The following is a 13,864-nucleotide window of genomic DNA, read 5'->3' as shown; positions in this document are numbered from 1 at the left end:
CGTGGCTCTGAGGGCCAACGGGCTCAGGACCCCAGGCCACAGGTTCGAGGACTCGGTGGAAAGGTCTGCGTGGATGCCCGGAACACAGGGCCACCGCACTAATAAAGCATGCGCCCTTCCCCTCCCCTGGAGACAGCCAACTTCCGCGGGGCTAACCACGCATTCTGGGATGACGTTCTGGCTATCAGCAACCTGTCTTTTCCCACCCCTATGTGTGTGGGGTCTCCAGGCTCTGCAATTTAAGCAAATTCTCCGCTGGCCTCTCAGGATCCTGTGACATGTAGGAAGGGGTTTCTCGGACCAAAGGACCATGTGGCGTGGGGCAAGCTGCTGAAGTTGACTGCAGGGACGTTAGCAAGGCAGGGCCGGGAGGGGGGCCTGGACAGCCCTGTCTCTGAGTCGTCCATTCGCACATTCACTCTCGCACAAGCAGTTACTGAGCCAGAATCACGCTAGGGGCTAGAAATGCAGGGGGTGTTCTAGTCTGGTGGTGAAACAGGCCTGCAAATTAAGGTTTTAGTCAGGGCTATCTCGGTTGTAAGAAACAGAAACCCATCTAAAAAACTCAAGTGTAAAGGGGTTTTACCGAAAGGGGTGAGGCAATCTGACGGAATGGAAGTTGTGCCAGTGTGGCAGGACCTCATGGCAACTGCCCCATCTTTTCTCTGCCTCTGCCCTCTGTCCTCCCTGAGCCCCCACAAATCAGACCCCACATTGCCCCCGCTCCCCCATAACTTCTGCTCCTGGGTGACTTCTGGCTTCCCTGGATGGCAGCGGACTCAAGCCTTGAGCCCTGGCGATGGTACAAATCCAGCCCACTCTCACCGACAGACTGAGATCGCCGGTCCCTGGGTCACATGACTGAGAGAGGCCCTGGCCCTGCCCGGCTCTCTGGAGTCAGACTCCCCGGCCCCGGCCCCGGGGAATGGGAGGAGGGTGAGGGCCCTGCAGGCTGCCTTGGGAAGGGCAGTTTCCCTGTACCAAAGTAGCTCCTGTCTCCTGCAAGAAATAATTACAGACCTGGCCTGGGAAGATCAGATACAGAAAAGCATTTAAAATGACAATAGTGACTGTATTATTACATCACACAGTAAAAGCTCTTTTCTTTTCTCTTTTTTTTTTCTTTTCACAAACACGCCTCAAATGCTTTAATAGAATTTAGCTTTTCCTTCAACGGTCTTTTCATAGTCAAACAACAAAAAATACCCAGTGTTAAAACCACTTAATAAACTTACAAACTTGAAAAATTAGACACTTCAGAAAGGCAATAAACTTCGTATTATGAAAGCAGTATATTCCAAGTTTCAAAGGTTTGACAAGTTCTGCAGAATATTTTTGCCAGTAGATGGAAACTCCACAATCTTCTGCCAAGTAGGACTGTCATTCACTGGTTTGAGGTCGAATCCATTTCAAGGCATGTCGTGGTGGCACAGTAATGCTGGGGTGATAAAATGTGCAGTCAGGTCTTGTACACTGAGTATTAAATCTGCAGTGTTTTGGATGATAGAAGGGACATTCCATTTTCTTACAAGCCGGGAAACAACAGCACAGCTAACTACTAGAAGGTGAGTCTGGTGTTGCAACTGGTTTTGGAGGCAGTACTGGAATTCTTCTACTCATATGAGTGAAGGGACAATCCGGTTTAGTACATTTTGCAACATATTTACAATTTGGATGAACAAACAAACATTTTTCAGCAAACTTACAATTGGGGAAGGCTTTGCAAGGTGAAACAGGATGATGGTAAGCACACTCATCCCCATTTTTACAGGCAGGCCAGTACTTGCAACGCTCCAAAAGTTCTTCTGGTTTCTGGACCACACTCAGTTCACTCATCTCAGCATTTGAGAAGCTACCATTTGGGTCATCGAGCTGCCTGCTCATCAACTGCAAGTGCTGTGGGTGGAGGAGACCTCTGAGTCCCTTGTTTGAGGCTGCAGTTTGGTTTACAGGTTTCACTCCTTCAAAGCACATGTCCTCCTCTTGATCTGACATGTATCCTGGGGGGCTGGGGACACCATCCAGCGTCACTATAAACTTGGGACTTGCAGGTTTCTCTGGGTGTACAAGATCTCGTGTCTGCATCAGGTGTCCTGAAAGTACCCAAAGGGTATCTGCAGTCTTCATCCCAACTCTTGGTTTGGTGCCACTACTATTTCCTCAGACAGCTTTGGCTTCTTCAGAATAAATGGTCTTGTGTCTGCATGGACCATGGATTCCATGCCATAGTAATCTTGACTGATCTGTAGAGTTTCTGCCATTACTGGGTCAATTTGCAGTCGGGATAACAACTGCCTCTGTTGAGTTCCTTGGCTTTTTTCTATATTATCTCCCTTTGTTTCCTCTTCTTTAATGGGGGTACTTATTCTGGGGGTCCTGCTTTGCCCCCGGACCATTTCTGCCAGCAATTCTTCTTGAGAAGTTCGAGTTCTGGGAGCAGCTGGAAGTGTCTGTTTCTGTGAGACTGTAGAATAGTTAGTTGTTTTTGTTACAGATTCTTGAGCTTCAGATATAGCCTTCAAAATTAGATTCTTGTTAGCTTGTTTAGAAGGTGGAAGTGAAGGTCTCCTTTCAGGCTTTGCTGGCACTGACACACTGCTGCAGATGCTTCCTGTACGAGACCCACAGTCATCATCTTCCTCCTCCTCTTCTCCATCATGACTGAATTATTTTACTTTAACAACCGAACTTACCACAGGCAACTTTCTCTTCCGAAAGTTTTCTTCCTCAATACTCATTTTTTTCTGAGTTGTTTCTGAAAAAAGGACTCTAAGTCTCTTCTAACCTGTTAAGCATTTCCGGTTCACACAAATGTCCTGTTTCATATGCCCGGCTGTTCTGTGTATCAGGTTGCTTGGCAGCATGAATACTGTTTGGCTGCTGCTGAAATTGCAACCCGTTTAAATGAGCACCACTATCTGCATTTCGACTTGCAGGTGGTCGATAAATTTCAATAGAAGGGCGAGAAGAACCATATGCAAGTGTCACTGTAGGTTTTTTCTGAGATAAGGGATTCTCCTGCACAAAATTGAGGTCCTCATCAATGAGATCATCTGGTTCTGGCTTAATAACAATCACATCTTCGGAGGGTGCTGGCTCCCTCAGAGGCTTCACAGTTGACATTAATCGGGTTGCAGCTCCATCATCATAAGTCTGTCTGACAGTAGTGGTTTTTTGCTCCTGTGAACTAGTAGAAAACCTGGAATCTCTTTTTTCAGGTCTAGTGCTAGCAACCGCAAAAGGCGGCACTTCGGCTTCATGCCTTCTCTCATCTCCCCGACTGAAACAGCTTTTGTTTGAAGACACGTTATTATCAAAGATGTTAGTATCAGAAGACTTAAGACTGGAAGGGTCAGTTGTAACAGAGCGAAGTTCATCTAACACACCAATGAAGCCATACGGTGAATCGAATTGTGTTGTTCCCTAGAAACAGGGACAGGTCCTCTGTCATTTGGTCCTGACTTTTCTTGTTGGCCACCATCACCATAATGTAATCAGGAAGTTCTTCATCAACATAAGCTCCTAATTCTTGCAATTTCCCCTTAATGGCGCTCGGGATCTTGCGGCTGATCTCGGTGCCGCTTTCCATGGCTCCCGGCGGGCTCACCACTGCGCGGCGCCTCCCTTACCCAGAGCCCCGCACCGGCTTCCGGCCCCGCAGCTCCGCCGCCGCAGCCGCCAGCCACCAGCGCGATCTGCGTGACCCGCCAGTAAAAGCTCTTTTCATACGTTGACCTCTTTGAGGCCTCAAGCCAGCCTCAGAAGTCAGCAGTATCATTATGTCCATCTCCCCATTTTACAGATGAGGAAACTGAGGCGTAGGAGGTTGAATCCATGGCCTGAGGTCAGACGGGTTGGAGCGGACAGCAGCCCCGTCTCTGGGCCCCGTGCCCGAGGCCTGTGTTTCAGACGAGAAGCCCTTTGGTAAGGTCATGTTCAACCCTCAACCTCCAGGAATGCTCCCTCCAAACAAAACCTTCCTTGTGTTAAAGGTTTTCTGGGGCACCACCATCCATCTTCACAACATTTTCATCTTCCCAAATAGAAATTTTGTGCTCATTAAACAATTGCCTTCTCTTTAAAAAAAAAAAAAAAAAGGCTTTATTTTCTAAGAGCAGTTTTAGGTTCATAGCAAAATTGAGGAGAAGGTACAGAGATTTTTGACCCCCAGCCCCCACTCATGCATAGTCTCCCTGTTATCAACATCCTTACCAGAGTATTACATTTGTTAGAATTAAATGGGCCAAAGACCTTAATAGATACCTTACCAAAGAAGATATACAGATGGCAAATCAGCACATAAGAAGACGCTCCACACCATATGTCATCAGGGAAACGCAAATAAAAATGACAATGAAGCCAAAACATGAGCACTGACAACACCAAATGCTGCAGAGGATATGGAGCAACAGGGACTCTCATTCATGGCTGGCGGGAAGGCAAAAGGATACAGCCACTTTGAAGGGTAGGGTGGTAATTTCTTACAAAACTAAACATATTCTTATCACACAAGCAACAGTCATGCTCCTTGGTATTCAACCCAAAAGAGTTGAAAAATTGTGTCCACACCAAAACCTGCATACAGTTGTTTATGGCAGCTTTATTCATAATTGCTAAGACTTGGAAGCAACCAAGATGTCCTCCAACAGGTGAACAAATAAACTGGTCCATCCAGACAATAGAATATTATTCAGCATTAAAAATAAATGAGCTATCAAGCCATGAAAAGACATGGAGGAAACTTAGACACATACAACTAAGTGAATGAAGCCAGTCTGAAAAGGCTACATATATATTGTCTGACTCCAACTACATGACATTCTGGAAAAGGCAGAACTATGGAGACAGTAATAAGATCAGTGGTTGTGGGGTGGATGACAGGGGAGGTGAATAGGAAAAGCACAGAGGATTTTTAGGGCAGTGAGACTTCTCTGTATGACACTATAACAACTATGTTGTTGACAGAGATTGATCTGTATTTCATTGTAATGTCTTTGTCTGGTTTGGGGTAATGCTGGCCTCATAGAATGAATTGGGAAGTATTCTCTCTGCTTCTGTCTTCTGGAAGAAACTGTAGAAAATTGGTATAATTTCTTCCTTAAATATTTGGTGGAATTCACCAGTGAACCCATCTGGGCCTGGTGCTTTTTGTTGTGGAAGGTTATTAATTATTGATTTGATTTTGTTAATAGATATAGGCCTATTTAGATTGTCTATTTCTTCTCGTGTGAGTTTTAGCAGATTGTGTCTTCCAAGGAATTGGTCTGTTTCATCTGGGTTATCAAATTTATGGGCATAGAGTTGGGTTGGTTTTTTTTTTTTGATATTTATTTATTATCATTTTAACATTCATGGGATCTGCAGTGGTGTCTTTTCATTTCTGACATTAGTAATTTGTGTCCTCTCTCTTTATTTCTTAGTTAACCTGGATAGAACTTATTAATTTTTTATTTTTATTTTTTTAAAGATTTTATTTACTTATTTATTTGACAGAGAGAGACACAGCAAGAGAGGGAACACAAACAGGGGGAGTGGGAGAGGGAGAAGCAGGCTTCCTGTGGAGCAGGGAGCCCGATGCGGGGCTCGATCCCAGGACCCTGGGATCATGACTTGAGCCGAAGGCAGGAACATAATGACTGAGCCACCCAGGCACCCCTAGAACTTATTGACTTTATAGATCTTTTCAAAGAACCAGCTTTTGGTTTCATTGATTTTTCTCTACTGACTTCCTATTTTTAATTTCATTGATTTCTGCTCTAATATTTATTATTTCTTTTCTTCTGCTTACTTGGAATTTAATTTGTTCTCTTTTTCCTAGTTTCCTAAGGTGGAAGCTTAGCTAATAGATTTTACATATTTCTTCTTTTTCTAGTATATTCATTCAATGCTATAAGTTTCCCTCAAAGCCCCACTTTTGGGGTAATCCATAAATTTGGTAAGTTGTGTTTCCATTTTATGCATTAAAATATTCAGTTCATATTATTTTAAAATTTCTCTTTGAGATTTTTTTTCTTTCACACATGTGCTATTTAGAAGTATGTTGGTTTGATCTCCAAAATTTCCAGCTATCTTTGCTATTAATTTCCGGTAGCAGAAATTAATTAGAATTAGTTTAATTCCATTGTGGTCTGAGAATAGACTGTATGATTTCTATTCTTTTAAATTTGTTAATGTGTGTTTTATGGCCCAGAATGTGGTTTACCTTGGTCAATGTTCCATATGTATTCTGCTGTTGTTGGATGAAGTAGTCCATAGATGTCCATTATATTCTGTTGATTGATGGTGTTATCGAGTTCAACAATGTCCTTACCGATTTTCTGCCTGCTGACTCTGTCCCTTTCTGGCAGAGCAGTATTGAAGTCTCCAACCATGATAGCGGATTCATTGATTTTCCCCTGCAGTTCTATCAGTTTTCATCCTATGCATTTTGATACTCTGTTGTTCTGTACATATACATTAAGGATCAAAATGTCTTTTTCTAGAAATGACTCCTTTAACATTACATAATGCCCCTCTTTATCCCTGATAATTTTCCTTGCTTTGAAGTTTTCTCTGTCTGAAATTAATACAGCTGCTCCTGCTTTCTTTTGATTAGTGTTAACAGTGTATATCTTTCACCATCCATTTATTTTTTGTTTTGTTTTTATTGTTATTGTATTATTTTAGCTTTACACTTTGTCATCCATTTACTTTTAATATATATGTATCTTTATATTTAAAGTGAGTCTCTTGTAGACAGCTCTAGTTGGGTTTGTTTTTTGATCCACTCTGATAATCTCTGTCTTTTAATTGAAGTATTTAGACTATTGACGTTCAAAGTGATTACAGATATATGTTACATTTTCTGTTTGTTGTCCTTGTTCTTTGTTCATATTTTTGTCTTCCACTCTTTTTCTGCCATTTGTGGTTTTAATTGAGCATTTCCTATGATTATTCCTATGATTATGTTTCCTCTCCTTTTTAAGCCTATCAGTTGTACTTTTTTTTTTTACTTTTTATAGTGGGTTGCCCTATACTTTTACAACTAATCTCTCTGCTCCTCAGTCTCCATATCTCTCCATGATTCTCCCCAACTTACCCCAGTTATAGCAGGAGGGTCCTGAAGCAGATATAAATTAAAAATTCTTAAAATGCATTTACAAAGACAAAGCAAAAAGGTCTACCAAAGCTAAATAAACTAAGCAAGAAAACCCCATTAATTTGCCATTTGCTAACTTGACTTTTTTTAAATTGGACAATATTCACATTCCAAGTGCGGTCAAAGTGATTACAGATATAGTTGTATTAATCCAAGTTCACATTTCTATAACACTGTACTGTTTCATGGGTGGGGAAAATACATTATAGTAACAAAATAATCCTAAATTCTCCCTCTTGTCTTTCGTATCATCATTCATTTCACTTATACATAAGCATGCATAAATGTATATATGTACATATATATTTATATGCATACATAATTGAATATATTGTTGCCATATCATAACTATTGCTAATAATATTTTGAACAAACCGTCATCTGTTAAATCAATTAAGAATATGAAAAATTCAAGATTTTATTTTACCTTCGATTATTCCTTCTGCAAGGTCTTCCTTTCTTTAGGCAGATACGAATTTCTGACTTACATCATTTTCCTTCTCTCTAAATAACTTCTTCTAACATTTCTTGCAAGGCAAGTCTACTGGCAACAAATTCCCTCAATTTTTGTTTGTCTGGGAAAGTCTTTATTTCTCCTTCCCTTTTGGAGGATAATTTCTCAGGGTACAGAATTCCAGGTTGGTGGTTTTTTCCTTAATACTTAATATTTCACTTCACTCTCTCCTTACTTGCATGGTTGCTAGGGAGAAAGTCAGGTGTAATGCTCATCCTTTTTCTTCTATAGGTAAGATGCTTTTTTCCTCTGTCTTCTTTCAGGACTTTTTCTTTTTCTTTGACTTTCTGTAGCTTGATGATGATTTGCCTAGGTGTAGTTTTTTGGATGTTTATTCTGCTTGGTGCTTTCTGAGCTGTGGTTTTGTGTGTTCTGGGGAAATTTTCACTAATTTGGAGAAATTTTCAGTCATTATTTTTTCAAATATTTCTTCTATTCCCTTCTCTCTTCTCCTTCTTGTCTTCCCATCACATGTATGTTACACCTTTTGTACTTGTCCTACGGTCCTTGGGTCTTTGTTCTGTTTTCTTCAGTCTTTGTTCTCTTTGATTTTCAGTTTGGGAGCTTTATATTGCATCTTCAAGCTCACCCACGTTCTTTCTTTCCTCAGCCATGTCCAGGCTCCTAATGCACCCAAACGGAGCATTCTTCATTTCTGTTACAGTGTTTTTGATCTCTAGCACTTCTTTTTGGTTCTTTCTTAGAATTCCTTTCTCTTTGCTTACACTGTCCATCTGTGCTTGCATGCTAGGATCTACTTTATCCTTTGGAGCCTTAGCATATTAATGATAGATACTTTATATTCCTGCTCTGATAATTCTAACATCCTTGCCATATCTGAATCTGGTTTTAATGCTTGCTCACTCTCTTCAAACTGTGTTTTTTGCCTTTTAGCATGTCTTGTAATTTTTCTTGATAGCTGGATATGATATACAGGGTAAAAGGAACTGGTGTAAATAGGCTGTTGGTAATTGTTGATGAGGGGTGTGTGTGTGTGTGTGTGTGTGTGTGTGTGTGTGTGTGTGTATAAGCATTCTATAGTCCTATGATTAGGAGGACTTTCTCCCCAGAAACCATGCAAGTAAGAAGAGAGTGAAGTGAAATATTAAGTATTAAGAAAAAAACCACCAACCTAGAATTCTGTACCCTAAGAAATTATCCTCCAAGAGGGAAGGAGAAATAAAGACTTTCCCAGACAAACAAAAATTGAGGGAATTTGTTGCCAGTAGACTTGCCTTGCAAGAAAGGTTAAAAGAAGTTATTTAGAGAGAAGGAAAATGATGTAAGTCAGAAATTCATGTCTACCTAAAGAAAGGAAGAACTTGCAGAAGGAATAATCGAAGGTAAAATAAAATCTTGAATTTTTCATATTCTTAATTGATCTAACAGATGACAGTCTTAGCAGGGTCTCAGTCTTAGCAAGTCCATATCTCTGAATTGTCAACTTCACACATGATTCTAAGGCTTTTTCCTCCTTCTTAAGTGGGACAGAATGGCTAGAGGGGGCTGGAGTTGGGTATTTCCCTTCTCCCACATGAAGGCTAGAGCTACACAAAAGTGTAGGGGCCTCCCTGTGACTGGGTGGCCCTGGAGTTTTGAGCTCTCAGACTTGTCTCACTGAGCCTCTAGTTAATTACAGTTCAGGTTTTCCTATCTCAGCAATGGCTCCCTCCCAAGTTGCTGCTTGTGGGTTTCTATTTCAATAAGTTATGGTTCTCTGTATTTATTTATCTGTTGGTCTGTCCAATTTTGGGGGGCTGTGGTTTGCTCTATGACTTCACTTCTCTTATGGATCTTAAGGAGAGTTGACTTGTCATTTTGCTTAGCCTTTTACTTGTTAGGATAGAGTGGTGACATCCACGTTTCCTACAGGCCAGACCAGAAACTGGAAGTCTCCCTCCTCTCATTTTAATTGAGCATTTTTAAATATACCACTTTATCTCTGCTCTTCACATATCAGTTATAACTCTTAATTTTTTTATTTTTTTATTTTTTTAAAGATTTTATTTATTTATTTGACAGAGAGAGACACAGCGAGAGAGGGAACACAAGCAGAGGAAGTGGGAGAGGGAGAAGCAGGCTTCCCGCCGAGCGTGGAGCCCGATGTGGGGCTGGATCCCAGGACCCTGGGATCATGACCTGAGCTCAAGGCAGACGCTTAACGACTGAGCCACCCAGGCGCCCCAACTCTTAATTTGTTTTAATGGCTACCCTAGGAGTTACAAAATAAATTTTTAAAATGTAAGTCCACTTTCAGATAATACTATACCACTTCACATGTAGCGTAGGTACTTTTCCCTTACGCATCTGCTGTAATCATGCATTACACTGTTACTGTTGTTGCTTTAAACAGAGTTATCTTTTACATCACTTAAGAATGAGAAAAAATAGGCTCCCTGCTCAGCGGGAGACCTGCTTCTCCCTCTCCCACTCCCCCCGCTTGTGTTCCCTCTCTCCCTGTGTCTCTCTCTGTCAAATAAATAAATAAAAAATCTTTAAAAAATGAGAAAAAATAAAAAGATTTTATTTTACCTTCATTTATCGCTTCTCTGATGTTCTCCCTTTCTTTATGTAAATTAAGTTTCTGACCTTTATCATATTCTTTCTGCCTGTAGAACTTCTTCTACCATTTTTTTTTTTCAGGGCAAGTCTGCTGGTGATGGATTCCCTCCATTTTCATTTATTTGAGAAAAGCTTTCTATCTTTTTCACCTGTGAAGAATAATTTCACTGGATGTGGAATTCTGGGTTGCTGAGTTTTTTCTTTGAACATTTTAAATATTTCACTGTGTTCTCTTCCTGCTTGCTTTCTTTATGTTGAGAATTCTGCTGTAATTCTTATCTTTGTTCCTCTACAGGTAAGGTATAATATGTTCCCTCCTCTGGCTTCTTTCAATATTTTTCTTCTATTTGGGTTTTCTGTAGTCTGAATATGATGAGCCCAGGTGTGAGGTTATTTTGTTTGTTTTGGTATTTATTCTGTGTGGTGTTTTCTGAGCTTCCTAGATCTGTGCTTTGGAAACTTTTGGCCATTGATACCTCAAATGTTCCTTCTCCATTTTCTCTTTCTTCTCCTTTGTTATTCCAGTTATGCATATGCTACACCTTTTCATGTGGTCCCACAGTGCTTGGATGTTCTGTTCTATTTTTGTCATGCTTTTTCCCCTGTGCATTTCAGCTGGGATATTTCTATTGACCTATCTCCATGTTCACTGATTCTATCCTTGGCCATGGTTAGTCTTCTGATAAGCTCATAGAAGGCATTCTTCATTCTGTTGTAATGTTTCTAATTTCCCACCTTTTCTTTTTATTCCTTTTTAGAGTTTCCATTTCTCTGCTCACATTATCCATATGTTCTTGTATGTTGTCTACTCTTTCCACTAGAGTCCTCAACATATCAATCATATTAGTTTTAATTCTCTGCCTGATATCCAACATGGGTATCATATCTGAGTCTGGTTCCAATGATCACATTATCTCTTCGATTTTCTTTTGCCTTTTGTCATGCTTTGTAATTTCCTGTTGAAAGTCAGATACGTGTTGAGTAATAGGAATCTGTAAATGAAAATACTGAGCCCCACGCCTGATCTAGACTAGATTCTTGGTTGAATCAATGGGTCTATTTGGCTCTAAATCATTAATTGCTACTGGTTTAGTTGGGTGGTGACCCAGAGTTTGGCTTTGCCTCTCTCAAACATGGAGTTAGAATCACAATTTAGCTCTCCTCACTCCAGTGGCTCAGCTATGAATGTTGCAATAGGTAAATTTCTTAAAAATAAATGAAGGGTACCTTCCAGGTACCCCAGATGCTTTAAGCAGCACTTAATGACATATTTAAGTATAGGGTCTGCCGGAACCACCACCGTCTCTTGAGAAAATAACCTCCCTAAGTGCCCGCTGACCCAAGATACATTCTCCCAAGTAAATAATACTCTGTTCAGAAGCATCCTAATTAGGTATTTACCTTAGAGATTGCAATGGCTTCACACTTCTCTCCAGGGAAAGTATTAAGCATATCAGGGCCGACAGGCCTGAAAAACAAACCAGCGTCAAGAAAATAAACCCTATTAATGATTTTCCATGAGACGGCAGAGGGCCAGGGGTCTGGAGAGGAAGCTGCTGGCCAACCGTGGAGTCAGGCAGCCTCCCTGCCTGAATGGAGGCAGGCCCTTTGGAGACAGCTCAGGGGCCAGGGGGCGGTGGGGGGCGGTGAGCTGAGAGGCAGCCCGCCCTTGTCCTGCCTCCCCAGAGTCAAGAGTTGGGGCTGTGCAGGGAGGGCCTTCTGTCCGCTCACAGACTGCTGAAACAAGAGCCGGGGCTCCGTCATTAGGAATCATGTGTTGGGTGAGACGGAAAGGGGTCCTCCTGTCTGTGCCCTTCTCCTGCTTCTCCTGTTTCTGGGTCACCTGCAACCCCTGGGTGAGCCAGGGCGCCTCAGACAGCCTGTCTGCCCACTCTCCTTCTGTCTTCTCCCTCTTCCTCCCTCTGCCTTTCACTTTTCCCGAACTCATCTCATGCTCCCTGCCTCTCCCTCCTTCCCTTTCCTTTCTTCCTTTCCATCTCAACAACCCCCTTCTCTGTTTTCCTTTTCTCTTCCTCCTTCCCTCTTCTTCCTCCCTCTTTTCCATCTCCCTGTGCCTCCTCCGGAACTCTAGGAGGTCTGGCCGGTCCTCACCAACCCCCCAGCAGATGTGCCCTGGCTGAGGGCAGTGGTGCTCCCAGGGCAGGCCCTCCGGTGCTCGGAACACCAACCTCAGCCTCCCACCAGGACCGGACAGCGGATACCCCTCCGACCTCATTCTCTTCTTGCAGGCACCACCCACTGGGCCTCAGGATCATAAAGCCTCATGGGCTGAAGTGCTGACACACTGCGAGGAATGCAGAGACTGCCCTGGAGAGCCCTGGGGGGGTTTCTCAGCACGTTGGGTACAACCACAGTCAGTGAAGAAGGCCCAGAGCACTTGGGGCCTCTTCTCGTCCGGGCTTCTTCTCAGTGGCCCAAAGGTTATGCCCTTTTGTGTTCATCCTCAAAGCCCTTGTCTTTCAGCACTGAGGGGCTTCATCAGCATGGGCAGATTCAAAGGCACCTCAGAGACTGTCCATTCTGGAATTTGTAACGTGGGGTCTATGACTCTGGGAGGCTTGTATTAGTCAGCTGGGGCTGCCATAGCAGAGAACTGAAGCCAAAAGACATCTATTTTCTCACAGTCCTGGAGGCCGGAAGTCCAAGATCAAGGTGTCACCAGGGTTGGCTTCCTCAGAGGCCCCTCTCTTTGGCTTGCAGATGGCTGCCTTCTCCCTGGGTCTTTACGTGGTCTTCCCTCAGTGTGGGGGTGGGTCCTACTCTCTCCTCACAAGGACACCAGCCATATTGGATTAGGGCCCGCCCCAGTGACCTCATTGTAACTTCCTCTTTAAAGACCCTGACTCCAAATGCAATCACTCTCTGAGGTACCAGGAGTTAGGACTTAAACATACGAATCTGGGGGGACACAACTCAGCCCATAATAAAGTCTGTGGATAAAATCAGGGGGAGATAGAAAGGGAGAAACTGCATTTTTATTTTTACTAACTTACTGAAATGTAGCGTTTCCTTCCTACATCACAAATGTGTGCAATAAACCACACGTGTATTAACAGCACCTGTGATCTTGTGACTGATAAAAATCACAAATATTTTCACATCAAATTATGGTTCTCACAGATACCCTGAAATACTATCTGCGCTCATAACTACTTTGAAATTACAGTTGTTATGCCTACTGCTGGGACTTAGTCTTTACTGCACCTATTAAGAGGTACATATGCTACTACATAACAAAATTGGTTTTCTCAATATGTTGATAATTTTATGACAATATAATTGGTTTCCCTTGTATATTTGATTTTATTTTACACACTTCAAACATTATTCTTACAGGATGTCTATTAGCCTCACCAGCTACCAAAGGGACCGATTTCAAAACTTCACTTTTACATGGGAGGAAAATGGACCTCAGAGAGGACAATTCACTTGTCTGTGGTCACACATCTCGTTAGCGGAATGGCTGGGGCTAGAGCACAGGTCTCATGATCCCTGGTTCATTGCTTGGTCCACTCTGCCATATTTGCTAGTTGTTCTCCCCTGATGAAGACCGGTATAAAATCCTTAGCCATAATAAGAATTTTCCAAACACCTGCAGATTATGAGTATACCCCATCTATTCCTCAGAT

The 13,864-nt window shown here is 42.3% G+C and overlaps 1 pseudogene; it reads right to left on the bottom strand.

The window, feature by feature from the left end:
* Window positions 1-1,256: 1,256 nt before the first annotated feature.
* LOC114197662 (zinc finger CCCH domain-containing protein 14 pseudogene) lies at window positions 1,257-3,594 on the bottom strand (annotated as a pseudogene).
* Between the last annotated feature and the right edge of the window lie 10,270 nt (window positions 3,595-13,864).

Source organism: Eumetopias jubatus, unplaced genomic scaffold (genome assembly GCF_037043125.1).
Source record: "Eumetopias jubatus isolate StellerSeaLion01/CBP00866 unplaced genomic scaffold, mEumJub1_p1.0 scaffold_7, whole genome shotgun sequence".
In the NCBI taxonomy this organism is placed as follows: domain Eukaryota; kingdom Metazoa; phylum Chordata; class Mammalia; order Carnivora; family Otariidae; genus Eumetopias; species Eumetopias jubatus.
Note: the sequence above shows the minus strand (reverse complement) of the source record. Positions and strands in the feature narration are given on the sequence as shown.